Raw genomic sequence first — 15,713 nt, 5'->3', positions numbered from 1 at the left:
TAGAACTGTTTAATGAAACCTATGGAAATTGGACAGTTTACTCTAATGGTCAGTTGCGACCCTTGATGTAAGTAATTTCCAGCAATATTGTATGCATCAAAATGTCCACCCTACCAGTGGTTATCCATATCCATTACGCTTCTGGTCAGCTTGAACCATTGATAACCTGTCAGATTAAGCAATTAGGCTGTCTCTACTTGCCAGAGGAAATTGTTTTCCCCTAACTGATGATATTGATTTTGTGGTTGTACAGATAAGTACTTGGTCAAAATGTTTGGTGCATTCTTAGCTTGGAGTTATTCTTTTTGATAGATAAAGAGTAAGAACTGAAATTCAAGGAGCTGAGAGGAACATGAAGCCACTCTGTGGGAAAATGTCATTCCAGTACACTTTATAAAAGTAGCTTAATTATCACTAGTGCTCTCTAGTGAGAGATTTCATTTGACAGGTCACCCAGGTGGGAACACATGTCTCCATGGAGCCCCAGCTAAGCTAGAGCATTCACGTTTGTTTGGAAATGTGAACTATTTTGGATTCTTTAGAAAGTGCATCAGGGGCACTCTTGGGGTTTTGCCATTTTGTACACTTTCAAAAGCAAGATGAAGAACAGAAAAGGGGGAAAGTTTAGTGGAAAGCATTAACCCTCCTGTATGCTGTTTGTTTTGGGTCTCATCGAAATTTTTTGGTTTTTTGATTTTCCATTTCCATTTTCCTGTAACATTACAGAAGCATGTGCTAATTCCTACTTTTATGACCTTGTACATCCTAGTCACCTCACCTGCTGTGTCCTCATTTACCCCTTTACCAGTTTACATACAGCAATCACGTTGAAGACCTGGCTTGAAAACCACTTCTGGGGAGACCCTCTAGAGTAACTCCACCCATTCTGGTCATGAATTTATTCAGTCTCTTATTCCTACATGATCATTTCACATTGATTGATGCATTGCTTTACGATGTTTCAAAAGTTTGCATTTTCTATTTTTATTTTCCTAATTACGAAAGTGATTTGAGTGCAATTCAGAAGACAGAAAACACATTTAGGCAAAAAGGAAAAAACCAGAAATCAGCCATAATCCTATTACTCAAAGATAACCATCTGGTATATATCATTCTTTCATTCACTCATTCATTCAGGAAAGATTTATTGAGCAAAGATTTATTGGCTCTCTTGTATGGCTTGGAGACATAATGCATACATGCTAAGTTGCTTCATATACATAATGACCATGGTTGCTTTTGTGCACAATTGCAGAGTTGAATAGTTGCCCCACTGAATAGTTCTGCAGGCACCTTTGTAAAGCTTAAAATATTTATTCTGTATTCCTTTACAGAAAAAGTTTGCTGACCCCTGTTGTGGGACTGGAAAGAAGGCTAAGGTGACAGGAAAGGAGGAATGTGGTGGATGATGAGATGGACTCTAAGACAAGGACTAGACAGACTGTGCAGCTTAAGGATTTTAAAATTTATTTTAAGAATGACAGAAAAGAGCACTGGGCCATTTTAATCAGGGACTTGAGAATAGCTCATCATCCTTACAATTCATACTGGTTTCTAGTCTTTTTCTTTTTAATGTAGTAGTTCATCATGTGTGTTTTCCCATTTTTAAATCATGTAATCTTTAAAGATGTGTTTATTCTTCTGTTGAATCCTAAAGGAAATAAACCCTGAATATTCTTTGGAAGGACTGATGCTGAAGCTCCAATACTCGGGCCACCTGATGCGAAAAGCTGACTTATTGGAAGAGACCCTTATGTTGGGAAAGATTGAAGGAAGGAGAATAAGGGGATGACTGAGCGACTGAATAACACTCTTATGTGGGGCTTCCCAGGTGATGCTATCAGTAAAGAATCCACCTGCCAATGCAGGAGTTGCAAGGTTCAATCCCTAGGTTGGGAAGATCCACTGGCATAGGAAATAGCAACCCACCTCAGTATTCTTGCCTGGAAAATTCCATGGATAGAGGAGACTGGTGGGCTATAGTCCATGGGGAAGCAAAGAGTCAGACAGGACTGAGCAACTGAACACACACTACTCTTCTGTGGTCATATGGCTGTTGAAATTATATGTACTCAGCAGTGAACATCTTGTACATATTATTGCTAATTTCCTTATGACAGTTTCTTAGGAGTAGAATTTTTAGGTCAATGGATATATATACATTTATATGACTCTTGCTTATCCTGTATTTCCATTCATCCAGAAGTGATGTTTACAGGACTTCCCTGGAGGTACAGTGGTTGAGACTCCACCCTTCCAAAGCAGGGGGCACGAGTTGGATTCCTGGTTGGGGAACTAAGATCCCACATGCCCTGTGGCTTGGCCAAAAAATAAAGTATATAAAATAAAGTGTACAATTCAGTGGTTAAAAAAATAGATGCTATGTTTACGATCACCAGCGAGTTGTGAGAGTACCTAGTTCCACTACTCTAGTGAAACATTTAATTCAGTTTGGTTCAGTTCAGTTGCTCAGTCGTATCCAACTCTTCGTGACCAACTCGTGGACTTCAGCACACCAGTTTTCCCTATCCATCACAAACTCCTGGAGCTCGATGAATCTCATGCCCATCAAGTTGGTGATGCCATCCAATCATCTCATCCTCTGTCATCCCCTTCTCCTTCTGCCTTCAATCTTTCCCAGCATGAAGGTCTTTCCCAATGAGTCAGTTCTTTGCATCAAGTGGCCAAGGCATTGGAGTTTCAGCTTCAGCATCAGCCTTTCCAATGAATATTCAGGGTTGATTTCCTTTAGGATTGACTCGTTGGATCTCCTTGCAGTCCAAGGGACTCTCAAGCATCTTCTCGAACACCACAGTTCAAAAGCATCAATTCTTCAGTGCTCAGCTTGCTTTATAGTCCAACTCTCACATCCATACATGACTACTGGAAAAAACATAGCTTTGACTAGATGGACCTTGGTCAGCAAGGTAATGTCTCTGCTTTTTAATATGCTGTCTAGGTTGGACATAGCTTTTCTTCTAAGGAGCAAGTGTCTTTTAATTTCATGGCTGCAGTCACTATCTGGAGTGATTTTGGATCCCCCCCCCCAAAAAAAAATAAAGTGTGTCACTGTTTCCATTGTTTCCCCATCTATTTGCCATGAAGTGATGGGATCAGATGGCATGTTCTTCGTTTCTTGAATGTTGACTTTTAAGCCAGCTTTTTCACTCTCCTCTTTCACTTTCATCAAGAGGCTCTTCAATTCCTCTTCCCTTTCTGCAATAAGGGTGGTGTCATCAGTGTATCTCAGGTTATTGATATTTCTCCCGGCAATCTTGATTCCAGCTTGAATTTCATCCAGTCTGGGATTTCACATGATGTACTCTGCATATAAGTTAAATAAGCAGGGTGACAATATACAGCCTTGACGTACTCCTTCTCCTATGTGGAACCAGTCTGTTGTTCCATGTCCAGTTCTAACTGTTGCTTCCTGACCTGCATACAGATTTCTCAGAAGGCAGGTCAGGTGGTCTGGTATTCCCATCTCTTTCAGAATTTTCCACAGTTTATTGTGATCCACACAGTCAAAGGCTTTGGCATAGTCAATAAAGAAGAAATAGATGTTTTCCTGGAACTTTCTTGCTTTTTCGATGATCCAGCGGATGTTGGCAATTTGATCTCTGGTTCCTCTGCCTTCTCTAAAAGTAGCTTGAACATCTGGAAGCTCACGGTTTACGTATTGCTGAAGCCTCACTTGGAGAATTTTAAGCATTACTTTACTAGTGTGTTAGATGAGTGCAATTGTGCGGTAGTTTGATCATTCTTTGGCATTGCCTTTCTTTGGAGATTGAAATGAAAACTGACCTTTTCCAGTCCTGTGGCCACTGTTGAGTTTTCCAAATTTGCTGGCATATTGAGTGCAGCCCTTTCACAACATTGTCGTTCAGGATTTGAAATAGCTCACCTGGAATTCCATCACCTCCACTAGCTTTGTTTGTAATGATGCTTCCTAAGGCCCACTTGACATCACACTCCAGGATGTCTGGCTCTAGGTGAGCGATCACACCATCGTGATTATCTGGGTCATGAAGATCTGTTTTGTACAGTTCTTCTGTGTATTCTTGCCACTTCTTAATATCTTATGCTTTTCTTAGGTCCCTACAATTTCTGTCCTTTGTTGAGCCCATCTTTGCATAAAATGTTCCCTTGGTATCTCTAATTTTCTTGAAGAGATCTCGTCTTTCCCATTCTATTGCATTCCTATATATCTTTACATTGATCACTGAGGAAGACTTTCTTATCTCTCTTCCTATTCTTTGGAACTCTGCATTCAAATGTGTATATCTTTCCTTTTCCCCTTTGCTTTTTGCTTCCCTTCTTTTCACAGCTATTTGTAAGGCCTCCTCAGACAGCCATTTTGCTTTTTGCATTTCTTTTCCATGGGGATGATCTTGATCCCTGTCTCCTGTACAATGTCACGAACCTCCGTCCATAGTTCATCAGGCGCTTTGTCTATCAGATCTAGTCCCTTAAATCTATTTCTCACTTCCACTGTATGGTCATAAGGGATTTGATTTCGGTCATACCTGAATGGTCTAGCTATTTTCTCCACTTTCTTCAATTTCAGTCTGAATTTGGCAATAAGGAGTTCATGATCTGAGCCACAGTCATCTCCAGGTCTTGTTTTTGCTGACTCTATAGAGCTTCTCCATCTTTGGCTGCAAAGAATATAATCAATCTGATTTCAGTGCTGACCATCTGGTGATGTCCATGTGTAGTCTTCTCTTGTGTTTTTGGAAGAGGGTGTTTGCTATGACCAGTGCATTCTCTTGGCAGAACTGTATTAGCCTTTGCCCTGCTTCATTCTGTACTCCAAGTCCAAATTTGCCTGTTACTCCAGGTGTTTCTTGACTTCCTACTTTTGCATTCCAGTCCCCTATAATGAAAAGGACATCTTTTTTGGGTGTTAGTTCTAAAAGTTCTTGTAGGTCTTCATAGAACTGTTCAACCTCAGCTTCTTCAGCATTACTAGTTGGGGCATAGGCTTGGATTACTGTGATATTGAATGGTTTGCCTTGGAAATGAACAGAGATCATTCTGTCATTTTTGAGGTTTGATCCAAGTACTGCATTTCAGACTCTTTTGTTGACTATGATGGCTACTCCATTTCTTCTAAGGGATTCCTGCCTACAGTAGTAGATATAATGTTCATCTAAGTTAAATTCACCCATTCCAGTCCATCTTAGTTTGCTGATTCCTAGAATGTTGATGTTCACTCTTGTCATCTCCTGTTTGACCACTTCTAATTTGCCTTGATTCGTGGACCTAACATTCCAGGTTCCTATGCAATATTGCTCTTTACAGCATCAAATCTTGTTTCTGTCACTAGTCCCATCCACGACTGGGTGTTGTTTCTGCTTTGGGTCCATCCCTTCATTCTTTCTGGAGTTATTTCTCCACTGATCTCCAGTAGCATATTGAGTACCTACTGACCTGGGGAGTTCATCTTTCAGTGTCCTATCTGGAGCAGCCATGAAGAGATACCCCACATCCAAGGTAAAAGAAAACCAAGTAAGAGGTAGGCACTGAGAGAGGGCATCAGAGGGCAGACAGACTGAAAGCACAATCACAGACAACTAGCCAATCTGATCACATGGACCACAGCCTTGTCTAATGCAATGAAACTAAGCCATGCCATGTGGGGCCACCCAAGATGGTTGGTCATGGTGGAGAGGTCTGACAGAATGTGGTCCACTGGAGAAAGGAATGGCAAACCACTTTTTCTTTGGATTTTCTGTCCTTGGGGTTATGCTTATTTGCTCCATACTAAGATTATATAACATGCACATATATTTTTTACTGGTTTGAAACTAGTTTTCTTTATATTTTAATCTTTAATCCATCTGGTATTTATTTTGGTAGTGGCATAAGATAGAGATTCAACAGATTTTTTTAAAAAGAGGAAATCTCTTTTTAGAGGAGAAGAAGAAATATCTCTTAGAAAAATTAGGAACTCTTTCACTAGAAACCCCAAACACTGTTTTTGGAAGGAGAATGGTTTTTGGATGAGTTTCAGGCATTTGAGATGTTCCAAAACCAATTAAGTTTACTTATTTTAAGGACAGAATTATTGTATATGTTTATTTTTGAATCACTCCCCCATTCCAAAGTTGATATTACCAAACCACTTCTACCTCTAAACAGCTACTACTTATTATTACATTATTATATAATATATATATAGAATATATTATTATATAATATATTATATATATCATATATTATTATTATATTATATGATTCATTATATATATTATATTATATTATATTATTACATTATTACATTATTCTTACAGCCTCATTATTCCATCAAAAGGAACGCTACAAAAATGACTTTTTGTGTATGGAAGTGTTTATGTCACCTTTTTGTCTTTTATCTTGTATCCATTTCAGGCATGCATTTACGAATAGAATTTTGTTTCTGGCTTTAAATTTTTCTCCCTCACTTCTCTTTATTCTTTGTCTTGTAAATATAGAGGTCTCATTGTTTTATTTCCTTCACAAACACTTAAAAATATTTACTATGTACTAGGCACCACTTTAAGTGCTTTAAAAATATTAACTCATTTACTTCTTTTATAAAAAAATATTAATGCTAAACTTTTATTATAGGTTTCTCTAAAAGGCCCTTGGAAAGTACAGAGAATATAATTATACAAGGCAATTAATAGAATCCTCTCAATAGTGGGGCTAAGTAGCCAAGACTATGTATAGAAATCTTTTTTTTTTTTTATAGGTTACAGGTGTACAATATAACAATTCACAATTTTTAAAGGTTATACTCCATTTATTAGGTCATTTATTTCTCATAACAGCCCTATGATATAGGTGAAGCTATTATCCTCATTTTACATATGAGGAAACTGAGGAACACTGAGAAGTTCAGTGACTTGTTCAAAGATACACAGGTAGCGAGTCACCATCATGTTCTGTTACCTTAAATGACAGAGTAGGGAAGAATTATTTTTTGGCATGGAAAGTTCTCTGTAGGGCAGAAACAAATATCACCAAAGGAAGAAGAAACTGAAGTCTAAACTCACGAGCATCATTATTCCATCTTAAAACATGAATCATGTGGTTTAGAGTCTGTTGACCTCACATAAACCCTTTTGCTCAGATGCTCAGTCTTGTCTGACTCTTTGTGACCCCATGGACTGTAGCCCACCAGGCTTCTCTGTCCATGGGATTCTTCCAGCAAGAATACGCAAGTGGGGTGCCATTTCCTCCTCCTGGGGATCTTCCTGACCCAGGGATGGAGCCAGCATCTCCTGCATTAGCAGGCAGATTCTTTACCACTAGGTCCACCTGGGAAGTCCTATAAATCCTTTTAGTTATTTTTTTTTAAATTGAAGTATAGTTGATTTAGAATGTTGTGTTAGTTTCAGGTACACAGCATAGTGATTCATTTATACATATATATTTATTTATGTTATATACATGTTTATATATATATATATATATATATATATATATATATATATATATATAAACATATCCTGGGGCTTCCTAGGTAGCACTAATGGTAAAGGATCCACCTGCAATTCAGGAGATGCAGCAGGAGCCCTGGATTCTATCCCTGGGTTAGAAAGATCCCCTGGAGAAGAAAATGGCAACCTGCTCCAGTATTTTTGCCCTAAAGATTCCATGGACAGAGGAGCCTGGAAGGCTACAGTCCACAGGGCTGCAAAGAGTCGGACACAACTGAGTGACTGAGCACACAAGAATATATACATTCTTATATATGTATGTATATTCTTTTTCAGATTCATTTCTATTATGTTATTATGAGTTATTGAACAGAATTCCCTGTGCAGTAGGTCCTTGTTGGTTATCTATTTTAGACACAGAAGTGTGTATATTTTAATCCCAAACTAGTGATTTATCCTTCCCCTCCTTTCCCCTTTGGTAACCATAAATCCGTTTTTCTATGACCGTGACTCCTATTTTGTAAATAAGTTCATTTGCACACCTTTTTCTGAGATTCCACATAGAAGCAGTATCATATGCTATTTCTTTTTCTGTGTCTGGCTTACTTCACTCAGTAGGACGATCTCTGGGTCCATCTGTGTTGGTGCAAATGACACTATTTTGTTCTTTTTTTATGGCTAGTATTCCATTGCATATATGTATCACATATTCGTTGTCCATTCCCCTATTGATGGATATTTAGGTTTCTTCCACATCCGGCTATTATAATAGTGCTACAAGGAACATTCGGGCACATGTATCTTTTTTACTTTAGTTATCTTTTTATCTCTATTTTAACTGTCCTATCAGTGTCCATGTACTTATTTCCTTGGATTGTATATGTGCTTTTATTGTAAGCCATATAGAACCTCTTTAGATGTAGGTAGGGTATAAATTAGACTTAAAAATCCGAAATGTTCTCAAAACATCTCAATTGAACTAATCTCAAAACAAAAGAAATCAATTTGTAACCTTAAAACAAAGGAAAGTAATTTGTACAATTGTTCATGTGAGTTCTGTGATAACCATCAAAAACTGGAAACAATTAATTAGTCAGTAAGAGGTAAATGGTTGAAAAAAATCATGTATGTCAATGATATGGAATGCCTTAGGACTACTAAAAATGACAAACATGGTGACTATATTGATATATGGGCATTTGTATCTGAAGTAATATTAAATGAAAAAGACAAGATAAAACTACAGGTATATACTTATAAATATGTGATAATATCTGAATATATATGACATTGGGGATATATATGGATTGACATCTGTAGCTAAATGTAGTATTTAAAAAATAATTATTTCTTTTTATTTATTTATTTGGCTGATTCAGGTCTTAGATGCAGCATGCAGAATCTTTTAGTTTTGGTATGCAGGGTCTATTTTTTTTTTTAATTTCAGCATGCACAAACTTTAGTTGTGGCATGTGGGATCTAGTTCCCTGACCAGGGATCGAACCTGGGCCCCCTGAATTCGGAGTGTGGAGTCTTAGCCACTGGACCACCAGTTGTTGTTCAGTTGCTCATTCATGTCTGACTCTTTTCGACCCCGTGGATTGCAACATGTCAGGCTTCTCTGTCCTTCACCATCTCCCGGAGTTTGCTCAAAGAGTCCATTGAATTGGTGATGCCATCCAACCATCTCATCCTCATCTCAACTCCTTCTCCTCCTGCCCTCAATCTTTCCCAGCATCAGGGTCTTTTCAAATGAGTCAGCTCTTCCCATCAGGTGGCCAAAGTATTGGAGTTTCAACTTCAGCGTCAGTCCTTCCAATGAACACCCAAGACTGATCTCCTTTAGGATGGACTGGTTGGATCTCCTTGCAGTCCAAGGGACTCTCAAGAGTCTTCTCCAACACCACAGTTCAAAAGCATCGATTCTTCGGTGCTCAGTTTTCTTTATAGTCCAACTCTCACATCCATACATGACTATTGGAAAAATGATAGCCTTGACTAGATGGACCTTTGTTGACAAATTAATGTCTCTGCTTTTCAATATGCTGTCTAGGTTGGTCATAACTTTGCTTCCAAGGAGTAAGCGTCTTTTAATTTCAAGGCTGCAATCACCATCTGCAGTGATTTTGGAGCCCAGAAAAATAAAATCAGCCACCGTTTCCACTGTTTCTCCATCTATTTGCCATGAAGTGATGGGACCAGATGCCATGATCTTAGTTTTCTGAATGTTGAGCTTTAAGCCAACTTTTTCACTCTCCTCTTTCACTTTCATCAAGAGGCTCTTTAGTTCCTCTTCACGTTCTGCCATAAGGGTGGTGTCATCTGCTTATCTGAGGTTATTGATATTTCTCCCGGCAATTTTGATTCCAGCTTGTGCTTCTTACAGCCCAGCGTTTCTCATGATGTACTCTGCATATAAGTTAAATAAACAGGATGACAATATACAACCTTGACATACTCCTTTTCCTATTTGGAACCAGTCTGTTGTTCCATGTCCAGTTCTAACTGATGCTTCCTGACCTGTATACAGGTTTCTCAAGAGGCAGGTCAGGTGGTATGGTATTCCCATCTCTTTCAGAATTTTCCACAGTTTATTGTGATCCATGCAGTCAAAGGCTTTGGCATAGTCAATAAAGCAGAAATAGATGTTTTTCTGGAACTCTCTTGCTTTTTTGATGATCCATTGGATGGTGACAATTTGTACAAGAAAGTATTAAGTGCTAAATGGTGTAACAGAGATGGTAAGTGCTGCAAGAATCCAGGGGAGGGGGAGGGGAAGGAGGCCAGAGAGAGGAAAGGCTTCTTGGAGTTACTGTTTTGAGCTGGGCTTGTCAGGATGGGGAAGATCTGGCTGGGAGGAGGCGAAGAGTAAATGAGATGTGCTTATCACAATGCCCAAGGACTAATTAAAGATTCTTTTAAGTACTTGACACTCAAAGAATGTCAGGACTCGATTTACAAAAAGTTCTGCTTACACGTGCAAACATTTTGGATCATACTGGACTGGGACAGGAAGATCTGGGGTCTTGCTTCATCCTCCCACTAAGTATTTGTGTTCACATGTTCAAATTTCCTTCTATTTTTTAGGCTTCTGTTTCCTCACTATAAAGTGAGAGGGCTGAACTTAATAACTTCTAAGATCCATTCCTGCTCTGAAGACAGCCTTGTCCATTGCTAATGTCTCTGGGCCTGGCACTGTATACTTATCAATTCATTTAACAACCCTTGTGATGGAATACTCTTGTATCACCTGTTTTACAGAGGAGGGTACAAGGGTTCAGGAAGGTAATGTAAAATAATCAAGGTTTGTCACACAAGAGGGTCATGGACCTGTATCACTAGTACCATGTGATAGAGTTTCTGTATGGAGGAGATTTACAAAGAAGTAGCAGAACGCATGTGGTCCCCTGAACTCTCATCATGCCACAGCACAGACCAACCATAGATGTTCTTCATGCATATGTGTTCTGTGTGGCCAAGGTTCTGGCATGGTTGGGCTCTGTCTGGGCCAGTACACTGGAATTGGGATAGAGAGCAGTCCAAGTGTGAGAGTGAGTCCTATCCCCAATTCAGATTACATTTATAGGTTAACCTAAGAGGAGCTGGACTTCCCTGGTGGCTCAGATGGTATCCACATGCAATACAGGAGACCCAGGTTCGATCACGGGTGGGGAAGATCCCCTGGAGGAGGAAATGGCACCCCATTCCAGTATCCTTGCCTGGAGAATCCCATGGACAGAGGAGACTGGTGGGCTACAAGAGTCAGACACGACTTAGTGACTAAACCACCACCAAGAGGAGTTAGGGGCCACCTAGTTTTTTAAGTGACAAGCAATATGTCAAAGGATCTCTCAGCCCTGGGGCCACACCAGGAACAGGCATCTAGGGCATCAGGGTCTACATACTGAAGTTGATAGGAATAGACTTGCGTACCCAAGAATGGTGACATTAGCTGAAAACCTAATCTCTTTGCAGTCAAGTTCAGTGCAGCTGAGCCGACTCTTGGTCATATTACCAAAAGGTGGAGGAAATGAGCCACAAGTGTCATCTGGATATGCCTCCTATCTAGGACAGCCAGCAGAGTTGGGATCAAACACAGGCAGTGTGGTGCCAGAGCCCTAACTCTTAACCAATGAACCATGCACTGTCAATTCTTATGTGAGGTGCTCACTCACTTCAGTCATGTGTGACTCTTTGCGACCTTGTGGACTGTAGCCCGCCAAGCTCCTCAGTCCAAGGGATTCTCCAGGAAAGAACACTGGAGTGGATTGCCATACCCCCCTACAGGGGATCGTCGCTATCTAGGGGTCGAACCCGGGTCTCCTGAATTTTCTGCATGGCAGGTGGATTCTTTTACTGCTGAGCCACCGGAGAAGCCCTGTCAATTCCTATACTTCTGCTAAATATAGTGGTGTTTTTATAATGTAGGGAAAGCAAGATAACTTTCCAGCCAGTACAGTCTGAATTTGAATCCTGGCTCCTCCACTTACCACATGTGAGATAAGTTATTTAATCTCTCTAAACCTGTTTCCCTAATTGCACAGTGATAAAAATAATCACTGTGTGGGTACAAGTGAAGTCGCTTCAGTCGTGTCCCACTCTTTGTGACCACATGGACTACAGCCCACCAAGCTCTTCTGTCCATGGGATTCTCCAGGCAAGAATACTGGGGTGCGAAGCCATTCCCTTCTCCAGGGGAACTTCCAAGCCCAGGAATCAAACCCTCATCTCCTGCTGCTCCTACATCGCAGGCAGATTCTTTACTGCCGAGCCACGGGGCAAGCCCCCAAATAATCTCTACCTCCCAGGTTTACTCTTGAGGAGTAAGCCAGATAATAAATGGAAAGTTCCTAGAACCCTGCCTGAGGGTATAGGAGGTGCTTAGAAAATGTGGCTCTTGTGATCATGAGCAGCACTGCTCCTGTCAGTCAGCTCGCCTTCTAAAAGGGCTCAGTTCTGAGATAATCCACAAGATGTCCCCCTCTCAAAAGAAAGTTCTCTAGCAGGGCTATGTGTTATAAATATGTATATCTGAAGATCTGAGTTCTTGAAAAATGACTTTCACGTCCATGCCTGCCTGTGCAAAAACATATATTGAACCATGTGCCCAGGAGGAAATCATAGTTGGCTTTGCAACTGATGTACATATGGCTCTCGAGGCAGTTCTAAGGCAAGCTGGTTGCTTTCCAGGCTGTGTGTGGGCTGCCACTGCATCCCTACAGTACAGTCCAAGCAGGGTGTAGTGGAAGGACTTTGAGGATCTGTAATTATGTTCCTTTCTCAAGTCCTGAGGGAAATATATGAATCTTGAAGGGTGTGCATGTGTGTGGACGTGTGTGTGTTTGCATGTGCAGGCACATTTGTGTGCCCATGTGCATACTGGGGGCAGACAGGTTGGGGGACAGAGTTTGCCCCCATCCCTCTGAAAATTTTGCACTAGACATGGAATCATCCTTTCGCTTCTTCCTAATTCTGAGGAGTTTATTTTAGGTGGGTCCTTGTGGTACAGGACACAAGTTCAGAAAGATACTCTTCTGCTGTTTGTGTGGAACAGATAATACCAGGCCTAAAATAATCACATGCATTCAGGACGATGGAACAATAAGAAATCTAAGTGTGGAAGCTGCTTCTGCAGCAGGAGCAATATAGTTGTAGAGTCATTTATTTATTTATTTATTTTTAACCACTTGAAAAAACATTTCCTCTTGGTCAACACAGGAGGAAGAAAACAGCTGTTTTTGATTCTTTCTTGCCTTCTATTCCACTTATTTGCATACTGAGTAAAGGGCCTACAACCTGGCGACTATTTTGCCCATTAGTCTTTTGTACATGGGCTTGTGTCTCCTAAGGATAATTTCCTTTGTTGTTTCTCAATGAAGGGCGACACTGTCTTGGCTACTAAAGCTGCATCGCGCTGCTTTGTTCTGGGAAGAGAAAATGGCCTTTTTTTTTTTTTTTCCTTGCAAACTTTCCAATATTCCGGATATTTTAGGCAAAGTTCATCATGGCCCTGTTTGGGGCAGAGCAGATCTGGGTTGGGACTGCTGAAAGATCTTTTGGCCTCTGAGAAACTAAGATACTGAGACTCACAAGAAAAGTCTTTTGCACCCTTCAAGAAATCTTTTCTTCCCAGGTGCTCAGAGCCCTTATGCTGCCTTGACTGTGCCTGCGTTATTTCATCTAGACTGACCCTTTCTGGACAACACTCTAAGAGCCAGAATTTTTTTTTTCAGATCTATGTCCTTTGCCTGAATTTCTGATCCTCAGTGTCTTTCCCTCTGTTTCCCAAGATTGTCCTCGGCTTCATGGTTTTCAAATTGGATTTAGCAAAGCCTGAGTGTACATGACAGTGTGGCAGGGGGTATGTATAGCCTCCCCTGGACTGTCACTTTTTCTTGGTGGCAATTCATTTGAATATATTCCAGAACAGAATGCAGAATTCTCTCAAATCTTTAAGATAAAATAAGTAATGCCCATTGAGTACTTACTGTACACAAGGCTCTTGTATAGTAAGTGCTTGGTATGTATTAATGAGGCTCATCCTCGCAGCAACCTGAAGAAGTAGGTTACTATATTCAACCCAATTATGTGCTGTGCTGTGCTTAGTCACGCAGTCATTTTCAACTTTTTGCCACCCTATGAACTGTAGCCTGCTGGGCTCCTCTGTCCATGGGAATTCTCCAGACAAGAATACTGGAGTGGGTTGCTATGCCCTGTGCCAGGGGATTGTCCCAATCCAGGAATCAAACCCAGGTGTCCTGCATTGCAGGCAGTTTCTTTACTGTCTGAGCCACCAGGGAACCCAATTACATGAATGAGAAAACTGAGGCTTGGGGTGATTAAATGACTTGTTCAAGATCAAAGAGCTGGGTAAATGGAAGTCTGACTGAAAATCCATACTCTTAGCTACAATCTTGTATTTGCTGACAAGGACAGATTGGGCTGTACCCTCCAGACCTAAGGAGATTTCTCTGTCCTTAGTGTAAAGTGCAGCTGTTCTGTTAAATGGATGTATAGCTTGGCCTGAACCTTTGGACAAGGTAACCTTCACTTAAAGGAATAATTCTGATATTGGGTTGGGGGAGGGCATGTTGCAGGTCAGTGGAGATAGCTTGAGATAATGTAACCAAGTCCAAAGTTGCTGTGTTCACCGCATCACAGGCCAATGAATCCAAGAGACAAGGTGTTGAGGCAAGGAATATGACTTTATTTGGAAAGCTGGCAGACCAAGAATATTGTCTCAAAATTACCATCTTATGGGGATTTCGATGCCAGGTTCTTTTATAGAGCCGAGATGGGGGGAAGTGAGGCAACAAAGTAAAAAGGCCATTGATCTTGCAAATATCTTTTAGAATGGCAAGCCTCAGGCAGGGGATGTTTGACTTCTTCCTTCCTGCCATCCACAAGTGGACAGGGTCCTGAACAAAGGCACTTTAGTTAACAGAGGAGAGGGGTGCAAGGTTCCCCGAGGCAGACCATTTATGTATGATTATAATAACAAAAACAATGAAAAGCAAGTCCAAGAAACACTTCTGACGTGAAGTCAGAATTGGTTTTCCCTGCAATGGTAGTTACCGCTCCACGTTGTTAAATAAAACCAGAAGTTAGTCATCTTCTGTCTACTCATAAGATCAGGGATATAAATGGGTTTGGCAGATAGGAGCTTTAGTCCACATCACTAAAGGTAATCCACATGTTGAAGCCCTAACCCTGCAATGTTGGCTTCCCTGGTGTAAAGAATCCACCTGCAATGCAGGAGACCTGGGTTCAATCCCTGGGTTGGGAAGATCCCCTGGAGAAAGGAACAGTTACCCACTCCAGTATTCTGGCCTGGAGAATTTCATGGACTGCATAGTCCATGGGGTCACAAAGAGTCAATGACTGAGCAACTTTCACTTTCACTTTTCAATCCCAAAATGTGGCTATATTCGGAGATTCAGCTTAGGAGAAACTAATTAAGGTTAAGTGAAGTCATAAGCTGGGACCCTGATTGGTTGGGACTAGTATTCTTATAAGCAACATCTTGAGTGCTCTTATGTTTGTGTGTATGTGTTTTCTTTCTCTCTTCCTTCCTCCCTTCTCTTTCCACCTTTCTTCTCCCTTGCTTTCCATGCACGTGCACAAAGAAGAGGTCATGTGAACACACAGCAAGATGGAGGTTGGTCTACAAGCCCAGAGAAGAGGCCTGAGAATGAAGCCGATCTTTCCAGTGCCTTGATTTTGAACTTCTTAGTCTCCAGAACTTTGAGAAATGTATTCCTATTGTTTAAACCACATAGTCTGTGA

The sequence above is a fragment of the Muntiacus reevesi genome, chromosome X (assembly GCF_963930625.1).
Source record: "Muntiacus reevesi chromosome X, mMunRee1.1, whole genome shotgun sequence".
Lineage (NCBI taxonomy): Eukaryota > Metazoa > Chordata > Mammalia > Artiodactyla > Cervidae > Muntiacus > Muntiacus reevesi.
Note: the sequence above shows the minus strand (reverse complement) of the source record.